The sequence below is a fragment of the Xenopus laevis genome, chromosome 3L, assembly GCF_017654675.1.
Source record: "Xenopus laevis strain J_2021 chromosome 3L, Xenopus_laevis_v10.1, whole genome shotgun sequence".
Lineage (NCBI taxonomy): Eukaryota > Metazoa > Chordata > Amphibia > Anura > Pipidae > Xenopus > Xenopus laevis.
The window spans coordinates 44,432,342-44,448,442 of NC_054375.1; the positions used below are offsets into that span (position 1 = coordinate 44,432,342).

At 37.4% G+C, this 16,101-nt stretch overlaps 1 protein-coding gene across 1 annotated transcript in view; it reads left to right on the forward strand.

Annotated features, from left to right (window-relative positions):
- Positions 1-309: 309 nt before the first annotated feature.
- The window catches only part of rad50.L (RAD50 homolog, double strand break repair protein L homeolog), a 230,328-nt gene continuing 214,536 nt past the window's right edge, over positions 310-16,101 (forward strand). Inside the window, exon 1 of the mRNA XM_018251121.2 lies at positions 310-329. The gene's annotated coding sequence lies outside the window, so the exon portion shown is untranslated. The remainder of the gene's footprint in view (positions 330-16,101) is intronic.

Sequence of the window (16,101 nt, forward strand, 5' to 3'; positions counted from 1 at the left end):
TGCCATTAAGAGAAAAAAAAACCAAAAAGGGACAGAAAAGTGAAGAAAAGGAAATAAAAAAAAAAAAGTGAACATATAGAAAAGAAAGAATAGAAAGTATTTGTCCACATTAAATGTAACTTAGCGGGTTTTGTATCTGTTAGGGTGATGTCTATATATTTATAAGGTCAAAGAGCATGACCCTGTACAGGGCAGACCCTCAGAAGAATCATTTTTTTAATAGAAGTTTTTTAATGTCTTTCAGGTGGACACAGGCAGGGACACCCAGTCACAAGGGGCAGATTGGAAGTCGCTACTGAAGGAATATCAGCAGCAACAAGTCAAACTAAGTAAGGTGTGGTGGACTGTGTCCACTTATAATAAAGATATAGAAAATAATATCATCCCTAGGGGACTGCGCGTTAAAATTCTACCCACGTTTGAAGTACAGGATGATAACTTCAAAAGAAGGTGGGAGGAAGTATTACATAGATGTTCTATGCAATTACTGAATCTTGCAGTGGAACATGAAAACCACATAGTATCTAATTTAAAGGGATACAGTGCTGCTCCAGCAGAATTCTGCACTGAAATCTGCTCCAGCAGAATTCTGCACTGAAATCCATTTTTCAAAAGAGCATTTTTCAAAAGAGCATTTTGTTATATTCAATTTTGAAATCTGACATGGGGCTAGACATTTTGTCAGTTTCCCAGCTGCCCCCAGTCATGTGACTTGTGCTCTGATAAACTTCAGTCACTCTTTACTGCTGTACTGAAAGTTTGAGTGATATCACTCCTACCCCCCAACAGCCTAACAACAGAACAATGGGAAGGTAATGAGATAGCAGCTCCCTAACACAAGATAACGGCTCCCTAACACAAGATACCAGCTCCCTGAAAGATCTTAGAACAGCACTCAATAGTAAAAGCCAAGTCCCACTGAGAATGATTCAGTTACATTAAGTAGGAGAAATAACAGCCTGCCAGAAAGTAGTTCCATCCTAAAGTGCAGGCACAAGTCACATGACTGGGGAAGCTGGTAAACTGACAATATGTCTAGCCTCATGTCAGATTTCAAAATTGAAAGAAATTTTGAGAAATGGATTTCAGTGCAGAATTCTGCTGAAGTAGCACTATTAACTGATTCATTTTGGAAAAAACATGTTTTCCCATGACAGTATCCCTTTAACTACTACTATTAATGATATAGAAAAGCAAATGTCGGCTTTCTCACAGAATGAGCAACTCATTTCCCGTATATCTAGAGTCAATGTGGAAATTGATCACGTTGTACAGGAAACAATTGATAAGAAAAAACAAAAATACATTAGAGATACCACAGATTATACCATTGGGATGGTGTTCAAGTGGGGCGGCAAAGCTGATAGAGGTTCACGTCACAAAGTGAATTTTCAGCATCAGAGAAATCAACTGATGATAATTCACTTCGTTCTACTCGCACAAAGGAAGGTGGGCTTACCAGAGACAGAACTATTGGGAACGGGGACACAATAGGAGAAGGAGGGCTCAGAGACACTAAATATTAACAATCTTAGTGATCATGTCCTCACTGCAAACCAGAGTAAAATTCTAGCTAAAGTTTTATCTTTTTCCCCAAGCCATGACATCAGTCCGTTCACACTTTACAAGGATTTATTCCATTATTACCGAAGAAACATTTAAACAAAACTGACCCATCAGGGGGACATATCACGATTAATCCCCTAATGGCCACACCAGACCCTAACAATCCCCATGATTTAATTGAGTCTACAGCTCAGGCTCACTTTGAACAAACATCCTTTGATCAAGCTATAACTGACCTTAATGATCTATTATTAGAACAAACCACAGGGAAACAAGTGCTTAAACCCAAAACCCGCTTTATGCTACCCAAAAACACTAGTTCACCAGTGGTGGTCTTTGGAGAATTAGTAATGAGAGATTTCATGAATATACCTAAGATGGGCCATAATAACCACAGTAAGGGTGAAAAAACAGCATTGCAGGAAATCACATCTTGGGATGATGTTATCAAGCCCTCAGATAAGGGTGGTAACATCGTTATCTGGCCACGCATGATGTATTTAACAGAAGCTGACTGACACACTGGGGCAAATTTACCTAGGGTCGAATATCGAGGGTTAATTAACCCTCCATATTCGACTGCCGAATTGAAATCCGAATTGAAATCGATTTTAGATTTTTTAGCGCAATTCGTTCAATCGAACGATCGAAGGAATAATCGTTCGATCGAACGATTAAATGCTTCGAATCAAATGATTTGAAGGATTTTAATCCATCGATCGAAGGATTATCTTTCGATCAGAAAATTGTTAGGAAGCCTATGGGGACCTTCCCCATAGGCTAACATTGGCCTCGGTAGGTTTTAGGTGGCAAACTAGGGGGTCAAAGAATTTTTTAAAGAGACCGTATTCGACTATTGAATCGTCGAATAGTCAAATGATTTTTAGTTCGATTCGAAGTCGAAGGTCGCATTCGAAGGTCGAAGTAGCCCATTCGATGGTTGAAGTAGCCAAAAAAACATTCGAAATTCGAACTATTTTTCCTCTATTCCTTCATTCTAGTAATCACATCTAGTAAATGGGCCCCATCGTGTTATCGTAGATTACATCAAGATCCAACAGTTAATTTCAGAACTGCATATAAAAATCTCATTACTGAAGGTTTTCAGACAGGCCTGATTGTAAGATGTGAATATAGGGCTCTCCTTAATGACATCTCAATGACTCCTACCTTTTACATGCTTCCAAAGGTGCACAAAAACCTCACCAAACCTCCGGGGCACCCAATTATCTCAGGCAATGGCAATCTATCTAAAATCTATCTTCCCTAATATACTAGAGACACATGGACCTACTGTACAAACTGGAACATGTCAATACAAACAGAGCAGCAGCATCTTAGTGAGCTGTGATGTGGAATCAATCCATATCACATAAACATGGGCTACAAGCGATCAGGTACTTCATGGAAACAGAGCGATTGGGATGGCCAATTTATAGATTTTATGTCAGATTTGGTTTTGGAGTTTTGTTTGAATCATAACTTTTTCATCTTTCATGACAAGTAAAGGGTGTGGCGATGGGAGCAGCATTCGCGCCGACCTATGCTAACCTTTTTATGGGATGGTGGGAGGCAAACTGGGTATTTGGGGATCGTTTATCCCAATATACCCAGTATATATCCCTGTGGTTTCGTTACTTCGATGATCTGATATTTCTGTGGACGGGCAGTCAGGACTCCTTACAAGAGTTCCTAGTGGCACTTAATGACAATAATTTGAATAAAAAGTATTGATTTCCTCGATGTTGCATTATCAATCAATGAGAATGACAACATCTCTTCCGATCTGTTTCGTAAAACCATGGTAACTAATTTGACTTTACATTTTACACAACCCAATTGCTACTAAAAGAGGCATCCCAGTGGATGAATTTCTGTGCCTGCGACGTAACTGCTCTGATCTAACCACCTTTAAGCTCAGATCACAGGAACTCACCAATAGACTAATTGAAAGGGGATTCTCTCGGACAGTGATCCGCAAAGCTTACTCCAGAGCTATCAAGACCCTCCGTGATACTTTACTCACAGGCCATAAACGTTCTCCATCGAAGGACAATCAACCTATACGGTTTATTGGCACGTATTGTAATCAATGGCAATCAATTAATTCTGTGCTCAGTAAACACTGGCATATTCTGAGGACTGACCCTGTATTGGCAACAGCCCTTGGTGCTCATCCTTTAACCTGCTAGCGTAGAGCACCCAACTTAAGGGACAGATTGGTAAGGAGTCACTTTGCGAAACCAATTCAGAAATCAACGCAAATGGGCACCTATCCATGTGGAAAGTGCAAAGCTTGCAGCTACATACATAACGAAAGGTCTGTAATTGATAGGCAAACGGCATCCGATCACATATAGGCTTTCATGTACCACTGAAGCCATAATATATTTGCTAACATGTCCTTGCAATAAGGTATATATCAGCAAGACCAGCCGTCCCTTCAAAAAACAAATTTTAGAACATGTTTCCAGTATTGAGAATGCCTCAGAGTGGATTAATCTGGAGAAATCTGGAGAAAGCTTTATTAATTAAAGAGTGTGAATGGATTTTCCTGATGAACACTCTCAGCCCTGTAGCATTAAACGAAAAGTATTGTTATGAATATGTTCATATAATGAAACCTATATTATGTGCTCTGTTTTTACGAAGGATATACGCCTCTCCGATAAATAAATACATTTTTTATTGGCTTCATTTACAAGTATTATCTGGGTATCAATTGGAGGGTGTAATGCCGTTTAAATGTTACTTTGTGTCCAGTTCCTCTGTTGGTCACACCCACATTATTAACTGCAACAGTATCCAATCCGAGTATAATGAGTATCAATGTTTCTAATCCTATTTTCATAGAGGATGCATTGCATAGTTTACCATAGATTATGTTAACACTATATAATTGATCATTTCCTTGGGAGATGAATTATGCATAATTTGACACGTCATTTTTCGTCATTGCCTCAAAATAAATTGCATCGATTTTTTTTAAATACATGCTTTATTTATGTTTGGTAGCAAAATACATACAGTGTGTCTCCAGCACATAATAAATTAATAAACATTCGCTTACAAAAAATAAATTAGTATAAATAGTTTAAGCATTACAGAAAAAAAGGACAACGGGTGCTATATTCATCTTTAGAAATATATCAAGTGATCTCCATACAGGTTGTTCAACACAGAATATGGCTAGGACCTGCTGAAATATGCAGGCCGATTTCAGCCCCTACCATTGGCAGTAGTGTCCTTCTTTTGTGTCCTGCACGAACACACTCTGAGCATTTTTGCACAAAGTCTTATGTTTCTTCTCCGAAATCTGCTGAGTTTGCTCATGCTGGAGCCTACACAAGTTCTGGACTCAAAAGAAGGAGGCTACTGCCTACAGTAGGGGCTAAAATCAATCTACGGATTTCAGCCCTGTGTGACCCTAGCCTAAAATAGCAGTTGGAATTGGAAGTAGTGATTCATGTAATAAATGGCAGTTAATCGGTTTGGTCATTGTACTCTACATATGCATGGCATTATTGGAAATTGTAAAACCACAATACTATGATCAAAATCTCAACATTTGCTTATCATAAACCTGTTCCAATATGCCCAGTCAGTCATTGTCCAAGCCTTCCAGTGTAAAAAAAATACCCAATAGCTTTTACTAACAGAATTAGATAATAGTTCAAACTGTGTAATATAAGAAACATCACAAAGTTTATACTGGTCTAGTAATCAATAACAACCAATCAACCACTGGCATTTACTGGTCAGTTCTTTACTATTGCTTGCTATGTTTATTCTTCCCTATAACTTGAATAGAGGAGAGTTTTCACATCTTTATAATAAATACTTTAAAAGGAGAAACTGGCAACATGTATAACATTAACTATCACTATAAATTATCACATACAATGAAAACAGTGCTTACAATGCATTAATAAATAAATAAAAAATACCATTATTTATCTAATTATAATCAATTTTCCCTTAAATAGACTGTATTCCCAGAACATTCCCTGTGGATTTGAATTTGGTTTCGTATTTACAGTATTCTGACTATAGAAAAAAAATACTTTTTTTTGAGAGTAGGTGCAGTTATTTCAGTCTGGGAAGAATTTCCTTTAAAGGCAAACTTTACAGCAGTTTGTGAGTGTTAACTGAAGCTGTTAAAATGTTAATAACAGTGAAAGTTTTTGCACTCCAAAAAAAAAGTGAAACAATCATGTGATTCATTTATAACAATGAATAGGGAAGTTCCGTTTCTTGAGAATATTCTTTCCCAAACGCTCTAGCACTTAACTCAGCTGATTCAAACATTACAGAGATACTTGGCTCAAAAACGTTTGCAAATCGCTCTAATATCTGGTCACTTGTATCACTTGTTTCCTCCTACGAGGCACACTATTTCATCGACTGCAAAAAAAAAATAATGTCCGAGGTGAGTAGAAGTGTTTGTGCTCAGGCTTCCCATGGTGTTTCACTGTAATAACATAAGTTAAATGTCTAAAGCATGGTGCGTACATGTCAGAAATGCAGCACTATGCTGCAAGGGTTATGTTACTGTGGCAAATAAAAACAAACCTTTGCAGCATAGAACTGCCATCTGATTCCCTTGCTTCAGAGTTGGTTGGTCAAAAGGGAAAATTTGGTTGGCTGATAACCCAAACCACATGATGAATCGTAAGATGTGTGCATGGGTGCCTGTCCTTCTCTGCAAACTACAATTACAGTACAGTTAAACTACCAGGTACATATAATATGTTTTTAATGAGGATGGGAATGTTCCAGCAATATGCTATGCCCTGCTATTTTACTAGAAAATTGAATTATGAGGGAAGAGTCAACGGTCCAGCCACAGTTCATGTGTTCATGTCGTCCGAGTTCATAAAGAACATCTAGTTTTGCATTGAGCAGTCGTTTTACTCAGAAAACGTATGAAACGTGAAATAAAGTCTGTTGTGTCTTCAGTAATACATTTGTCCTGAAAATAAAATAAAAATGATAGTAAAATCAGCTGAGACAAATGCAATCCTACACATACTGAATGCATACATAATTAAAGTAGAATCACAGTACAGAGAACAATACTAGTATGGATTGTGTAAGAGATAAATTAATCCTTTTAGTTCTAAAATGAAGCCTATACAGGTATGGGATCTGTTATGCAGAATGCTCAGCATCAGGTTTTCTGGATAATGGATCTATCTGTAATTTGGATCTCCATACCTTAAGTCTATTAGAAAATCATGCAAAGTGAAGCCTTCTGAAATCAGAAGGTATTTACTTGTCTCATGCCATACACATAGCACTGCCTAAATGCCAAAAATGAGAGTTTTAATTCTCCCATAAGGCATCATGGGTGGAGACATCAAATTACTCCTTTATGTCCTTTTGGCCAATATTTGGCTTCCATTAAATTATCTTCAAAGAAACAAAGTAACAAAGCATTTGACATGATCTAGCAATTTGACATTATAGCCTGTAGTGTTATGTGTGCCCCTGCAAGAGACCAGGCAGTGCACAGCCATACACACTACTCACACTACAATAATAAAGCTTGTATTTTTCTAATTTATATATATTTATAAAATAAAATGTTTAAATCTACATTGTTCAGGGACTGGGTAGATAAAAAAGTAAATAAAATATATTGATTGATTGATTGATTTAATGCACGTCAACATGAATTCCTGTAAAAATGCTCAGGAAGAAACAATTAGTATACATTAATATCCCAAAATATATACAGGGATGGGACCTGTTATCCAGAGTACGCAGGAACTGGGGGTTTCCTGATAAGGGATCTGTAATTTGGATCATCTTAGGTCTACTTAGAAAATCATTTAAACATTAAATAAGCCCAATAAAAATGCTTTGCTTCCAATAAGGATTAATTATATCTTAGTTGGGATCAAGTTCAAGGTACTGTTTTTTTATTACAGAGAAAAAGGAAACCATTTTTAAAAATATTAATTATTTGATTAAAATGGAGTCTATGGGAGATGGCCTTCCAGTAATTCAGAGCTTTCTGGATAACAGATCCCATACCTGTACATAAATGTTCAACCCTTCTGAGGATGACAACAAGCTATCACCTGTTTTCCACCAGAGAGACTTTGAGCTACACACGTGAATGAAGGAATAAATATTTCGAGGCTGGGTGCTTTCTCTGTTAATTTCTTTAATCCATTCAAATATTCCTGTGCACAGTCCCCTTCCTAGAATAAGAAAGACAAAGTACATAGTAAAGTAGGGTTGAAAAAAGACTCAAGTCAAATACAATCAAAATGAATACATAAATACAATACACATAGTGATGGGCGAATTCACGAAACAGTGAAAAATTCGCGAAACGGGTCTGGCGTCTCGTTTTTGACACCAGCGTCCGTTTTTTTGAAAAAAAATTTTTTGACGCCGGCTAATTTTTGCCGCGAATTTTCGCGGGTGTTATGCGAATTTATTCGCTGGCAGCGAATTGTGCAAATTCGCCGCGAATCTGCGCCTGGTGCATAAATTCGCCCATCACAAAATACACATATACAATACATGCTGCTATATTTTGTGTGTATGTATATAAATATGTTAATAGTTTTATGGTCATGTTATAGGGATGTAAAATGGAGGAGCAAGTTTTACTCAACTGGCAAAGAAATACTTGTACTTTTTGTATTGTTTTGTGCCCATTTTTTAAACCTACCACCCCCCCCCCAAAAAAAGCTTTCCTAATGAAAGAAAAAGCAAATATTTGTAAATGTGCGGTATTTCACTTAAAACAATGTAGCAGAATTCAGCCCTCATCCAGCAGTCTCCATTTGACTCAATATGTACAAAATACCTACAGTATGTATAAAATACAAATATATATATACCAGTTAATAATAATTATAATTAAACTCAATACTTTGGCACAGCGCCATTGATCAGCTACATTTGCAAAAAATTTACAGTGGTCAGAACCAGCAATGCAGAGTACTGCACCAATGCTTTCAATAGAAATTCAATTCATAAATTCCCAATAATGAATATTGGGAAAGTTGCTTTGAATTATATTGACCTACATTAGGCAGAAATATGTTTGTCTTTTTTTAGGGGGGGATTATGCAAACATTACAGTTTTCTGCATTTTCCTTAGAAGCAAAAGTTATTGCGCTCAATGAATCCTTTGATAAAACCTAATCATGGTCTGCCCCCAACAGTCTACATATAAAACGACATATTTCGCTTTCTAGACATGAAACTGAAATGTCTGTACTGCAGGGAACATTTTGGAGAAATGTGTTCAATGGTAGTTTCATTTTCAGGTGCTACTTGCTTTTTAAACCATAATATGAGACTCATTCATAGAATGACTCCTTAAATAAAGAAAAATATAAGCCTGTTATGTGAAGCTTAATCCTCAAAGATTTCCCAGCACACACGTTCAGATGATTAGCATCAAAACTCATTGATCAGTGGCTCTGGATTTTTTAGAAAGGCCTTTTACAAAATAAGGCTAAAAAGCATTATCCTATTCACATTAGCAAAGCCTAGGTTGCAGGCAATGTCAAAAGTCCGTTGAGTTCAAAGCGTTGATGAAATAACTAGTAGTTCCTCTCTGATTCTTAGGAAACAGAACGAAAATACTCATCAAATCACTTCCGGCATCACCAATGTACTTTGTGGTTAATAAACTAGTAGCAATAATTTTAGTAACGCATCCAGACCAATCAACAAGTAGCATCTACTGCTCTGATTTGACAAGTTTATGGTCTTTTGTGCTAATACATAGGAAGTCATGGCTGGCTAGACTTGGAGCAGACAGTCTGTCTGTAAATATAGAATCTGCTGTTTTGATACAAAGCCAAATCCTGTTTATTCCTTTATTTCCTTTATTTCTATCATTTTTAAATGCTTTCTGTATCTCTGCTATTTTTACTGAAATGTTTCTTTCAAGCATTTGTTATTCTTTAAAGGAAGAATATACTCCCATTTTAAAGAAAGAGTTCATTCAGTTGGGCTTATGCAGAATAGGTGCTTAACTATCAGAACTTGCAAAAATATATATATATATATATATATATATATATATATATATATATATATATATATATATATATATATATATATATATATAAATATATATATGTACTTTTTTGTTTTACACAGGCATACGATTCACAGATTGAGAGGAAACCATGATAGTCTATCTGTTTGCAGCAACAATTTTCCACCCCCTCATTGGTTAAACCATTCCACAACTTGTCAAGCATTGGATTCTGAGATTTGCTCAGAGATTTCCTTAAAGGAACAGTTCAGTGTAAAAATGAAAACTGGGTAAATAGATAGGCTGTGCGAAATAAAAAATGTTTCTAATATAGTTAGTTAGCCAAAAATGTGATGTATAAAGGCTGGAGTGACTGGATGTCATAACATCACAGAACATAACAGAACACAACTTTTCAGCTCTATAACTCTGAGCTAGTCACCGATTTGAAGGGGGGGCCACATGGGACATAACTTTTCAATGAGCTTGCAATTGATCCTCAGCATTCAGCTCAGATTCAAAAGCAAACCATTATGGCCCATGTGCCCCCCCTCAAGTCACTGATTGGTTACGGCCTGGTGGAAACCAAGAGAGCTGAAAAGCAGGAAGTAGTGGTCTGGCTATTATATTAAACATCCAGTCACTCCAGCCTTTATACATTACATTTACTATATTAGAAACATTTATTATTTTGCACAGCCTATCTATTTACCCAGTTTTTGTTTTTACACTCAACAATTCCTTTAAGGGCATATTTATTATGCTATGTAAAACATTGGAGAGAAACATCATATTCACCGGTGATGTTGTGCATTGCAACCAATCAGATCTTTGCTTTTGTTTTCTAACTCTAAAAGTAATTGTTGAAATCAAATTGCTGATGTTTTCTTCAAACTTTTACACTGCATGACAAATAAGCCCCAGGGAATAAACAGGGAATCGGTTTATATAAAAAGAGAGGTATTTTTCACTTTTCAGTAAAATGAAACTTTCCAACAAGAACTGAAAGTATATTATATAAATGCTTAAAGAAGAAGGAAAGGTTAAAACTAAGTAAGCCTTATCAGAAAGGTCAATATAAATACACCAGTAAACCCTCAAAGTAATGCTGCTCTGCGTCCTCTGTCAAAAGAAACACTACATTTCTTTCCTTCTATTGTTTACACATGGGCTTCTGTATTAGACTTCCTGCTTTCAGTTTACACCTGCTTGCCCCGGGCGTGAGCATGCTCAGTTTGCTCCTCTCCACCCCCTCCCTTCTCTGCTGTAATCTGAGCCCAGAGCAATAATTGAGCAGGGAGAGACTTAGGCAGGAAGTGATGTCACACCAAGCTAATACTGCAATTGCTATCCTAAACAAACAGAGAGCTTCTAGAGCTTTTTACTCAGGTATGGCAAAACATTCTACAGAATAAATATAACATTCTAGCTCACACTATTGTAGCTAATCTATTGGCAATAGAATGCCTCTGTAGTTTTCCTTCTCCTTTAAAGGCTGGGACCCTTATTCTGTTAATCAACTTCTGAAATACACTGAGCATCTCAATTTTCATCGAGCCTTTTGATCTGTTTAGGGTTTTTTCAGCCATTTCCCCCTATCTTTTCCATCTAAGCATTTAACCACAGACTTTCTGCTGATCAACAGCAAGCTCCTTTCTTGATGATCATGTACTTAGCTTATTTAACATCAGTTGCAACAGGAGAAGCATTCACATAACGAGCATTAAGAGTCTTAAACTGAAAGTGGTGAAAAATTAAATGCGATAACGTTTCTTTTCTTTTCAATTTTCTACTTACTGAATGTTCAACGGGAGTCGGTATAAAATCCTTCTGGAAAAAAAATACAGTCCACGTTTAATATCAAAGTCAGTAAAAACAAATAAATAAGGTATAAAACATCAGACAACATTCTAATTCAATTACCTTGGTTGAATTCTGTTCAAAATGACGAATATGTATTAATATCTCATTCACAGAAATGCAAGTTTTACACTCCATGGGTGGACTGCATGTTCTTATGGGGCCACTTGCACAAAGTGAACAGAATGTTGTGACTATAACAATAAATAGTTCCGCCTTCATCTTCCTGATGTTGATGAATTTTTACTACTGCCATGATTCTTGGCAATGTTTATATATCATTGACATGAGGAAGTGCCATAAATAGATGCAAAGATAAGAAACTGTTCACAGAAAAAGTACTACTCATGGAAAGGTGAAACTTGTCATCATGTGTAATAGGGTAGAGGGTATTTTGGGGCTCTTTAAAAAGATAGGATCACGGAAGGTCAGTTTTCTGTCTGTGCTAGTCATTTCTTGATGTTTTTTTGTAATGGGATTTCTGTTGGACTACAGAAACGTAATGGAAATTTTTAATTTCTAAATCAAGCAAATTGCGCACTCACAGCAAATTTCTCTGTAAATTGTATGTTTAGTTTAATTTGTCGTTGAGCTTAAATTACATGTGGCAGGTTTAGAAGGTGTCACATCATAGGGGCAAATTTTGGGAGAAAACTGCATTTATCTCTTCTTATACCAGCAGCAGAATCTTTACATAAACCTTAGAGTACAATTGCATTCACCGTTCAGCCTGTATTTTGTGTACTCAAAATTCCATGCAAAAGATCCAAAGTAGGACTGGTCCAGTGGCACACCTGATAAAATCCCAGTGGGCCCCTTCTCTCTTGAGCCCCACTGGCCCAGACCCGCTCCCTGCTTGAAGCTTTGCCACTTTCCCTACCTCCCTCTCTGACCATAGTCACTGCTCTACCTCCCTCTCTGGACCCGGAAGCTGCCCCTGCATCTCTCTCTGGACCCAGTAACTGCCCCTACCTCCCTCTCTAGCCCCGGTTGCTGCCCAGGCCTCCCTCCCTGGCCCAGGTAGGTGCAGAGTGAAGGAAAAGGTATGTGCAAGGCATCGGTGGGGGAGGTTGAGGCTCGGATGGGGGGCCAGAGGGTAGTTGCATAACTCTGGCTGTGAAAATAACTAATTTAAAGGAACAGTAGCACCAAAATTTAATTGTTAAAATATAACGTACTGTTTTCCTGCACTGGTGCAACTGGTGTGTTTGCTTTATAAAGACTACTACAGCCAGGGGCGTGCCGCCAATGAGGCGAGTTGAGAAACTCGCCTCAGGCGGCAGCCCGAAGAGGTTTCCAGGGGCGGCAAAAAGCCGCTCCTGGTACCTTTAAGAGCCTAATTTCCATTTTTTAAAGCGGACATTCGGCTTTACTAATGCGAGAGAGCGCAATGGAGCTCTCCGCATTAGTGTTCCTGCCTCCCCTCCTAACAGCTAAGCCAGCAAGGGGGGGTGACATTGCAGGAGCCGCCTCAGGCGACGCTTTCCATAGAATCGCCGCTGACTATAGCTTATATAAACAAGCTGCTGTGTAGCCATGGGGTCAGCCATTCAAAGCACAGGTTACATAGAAGATAATAGATGCACTCTGTAGAATCCCATTGCATTCTAATACAGAGATCAACTGCTATCTTTTAAGAAGCCTTTTCTCCTTTTTCAGCTTGTATGGCTGCCCTCATAGCTACACAGCAGCCTATTTGTATAAACTATAATAGTGTTTCTAAAGTAAAAACATAGCTTTACCAATGCATAGCAACATATTTTGAACCACTTTGAAAAGCTTTTATTTTTTGGTGTTCCTTTAAGGATTACCTGTAAAAAGTGCTTATACTTATGCCTTCTACTAAATTAAGCTTCTCTGCAGTCCATTTAAAGGACAACTATACCCCCCAAACATAGGTCTCTATAAAAAGATATTGCATAAAATAGCTCACATGTAAAACCCTCCTCCATGTAAATAAACCATAATAATATACTTTTCTAGTAGTATGAGTCATTGGGTAATCATAAATAGAAAATTGGCATTTTAAAAAATAAGGGCCGCCCCCTGGGATCCTACGATTCACTGTGCACACAAACATACCAAAGAAACTATACTTCTAATGTCACATGAGCCAATTAACAGACAGTTGTTTGCTTCCTCACTTATTCCTGTTACAGTTAGAGTTGTAGTATTTCTGGTCAGGTGATCTCTGAGGCAGCACACAGACCATCACAAAATGGTGGTTCAAGGCAAGAGATGTAAAAGGGCAAGATTTACTTAAATATATATATTCCAGTTTGGTAAGATTCTTTCATATGTCACTTAATATGATGTAAACTGTTACTTAAGTATTCATTTTGGGGGTATAGTTTCCTTTACCTTTGAGATCCTTTCTCTCACATCCTCTCATAGATATTTTAAAGGAGAACTAATTCTGAGCTAGAAATACTACACATATTATGTTCTGGGGATTTGTATCAACCCAAGGACACCACATACGTTTAGTAGTGAGGAACTGTGCTTTTGAAGTTTCCCCCAGTGGTTTCCAATCTGCTTTTCTGCTCAGGGCTACTGCCAATTACCTGAGCTTAATTGACGACCCCCAATGTGAGCAAAACTAGTCTGTATTTTTGAATCTGCAAAAAAATGCAAAGGACTGGAAATTGTAAGTGTAGAATCTAAATTGTTAGATGCTGGAACTCATCATATTTCTATGTGTTTATAGAAGGAGAGAGCAGCACTCCAAAGCAGGCTAAACTGCAATATTAGCTTTATTTGTCACACATAGATCAATGCTGGGAATTAAAGGGCAAATGTGGTATGTCACAGATTCCAGAGAGGTACAGGATCTTAAGTGCAAGAGCCTTAAGGATAATAAAGCTGTACTCCATTGTGGCCATGTACTGATAACTTGTATCCAAAGCAATAGCTTCCTATGCACCTTGAGCTGGATTTAAGCAAGCTACAGAGCACAATGTTGAATCCCTGAGGAGGAGATATACGGCCTTTTATGTATTCTATATGAGATATTCACACTTGAAGAAGACTATTGAAGAGGTAGATGGATCATCCAAGTGTGAACCCAGGAGTGAGTGTATGATGCCATTTCTGGGCCCAATGTATACCCTTCATGAATATTCTATTGGCACTTTTTGATATTCTATGGTGGCAGAGTTTCGGGGGCATCCACTGGTGTTATCATAAAGCAATATACTCTGTAATGCTCAGATGGGATCTGAAATTTTTGTTCAAACCCCTGCATGTTCTAAAGCTTAATGCTTTCTGGTTTGGCAGCATGCAGTAAAAATTTAATTTTTTTACCCATTTTAAAAAGGAACAATTGTGCCTGAATGGTATCACATGGTAATCACTAATCGCTCTCAAAAGAAGAGAGAATTCAGCCACACAATGTTAAAAGTAGAATTGTCACCACATTTAGGGTGGTGGCTGGTCCATGGTTCTCCTGCATCACTAAGCGCACATGTAATTGGAAACATCTGAACCTGGATACACATGAAATTGATGCAAATTGATGCAAGTGTGAGAAGCGTGTTTAGGTGCCTTAAAGGAAAACTATACCCCCCAAACAATGTAGGTCTTTATAAATAGATATTGCATAAAACAGCTCATGTGTAAAACGCTGCTTCATGTAAATAAACCATTTTCATAATAATATAATTTTCTAGTAGTATGTGCCATTGGGTAATCATAAATAGAAAATTGCCATTTTAAAAAATAAGGGCCGCACCCTGGGATCGTAGGATTCACTGTACTCACAAACATACCAACAAACCATACATGTTAGGTCACATGAGCCAATTAACAGACAGAGTTGTGTCTTTTGCTTCCACACTTCTTCCTGTTACAGTTAGAGTTGAAGTATTTCTGGTCAGGTGATCTCTGAGGCAGCACACAGACCATCACAAAATGGTGGCTCAAGGCAAGAGATGTAAAAGGGCAATATTTACTTAAATATATATTCCAGTTTGGTAAGATTCTTTAATATGCCACTTAATATGATATGAACTATCTGTTGCTTAAGTGTTCATTTTGGGGTTATAGTTTTCCTTTAAGTACATTTAATGCCCTTCGGAATGCCCTGTTTGCATTTTGGGGTCTATAGAACCCACATATTTTTGGTACCTATAAAGACATATTTTAAAATGTATGATTTGGTTTGTCCTTATAATCTAGAGTATGCTCAGTCCTTTAAAAATGCACTTTTGTATTCACGTGGGTTTTTATCTCAAAATCTTTCTTGTGCTGTTCATGTACAATCAGGCGATGTTGTTACACTACACAACATTAGACTTGGGTAGAAACTCAGTTAGCTCACATCAGATGACTCACTTCTTACCACAAAGATGAGAAATCCCACTGGAAGGGAAGATACATAATTGTAATGCATATTTCTGCAGTCGGAACACTGATGTATATCAGCCTACACAAACTCTGTAGGAAATAACCACTATTTCTTAATGAAGACATATAGGGGCATATTTATTAATGTTGTATACAAACATCAGCGATGATGTTGCTCATAGCAACCGACCAGCAATTCGATTTGAACAGTCCCCTTATTATACAATATATTCCTCAATGTAATGGCATTAAAAAATGTTTTAGAAAAATCCTTAGTATATTAAGAATTGACCCAGTTCTGAGGACAGGGAACAAAA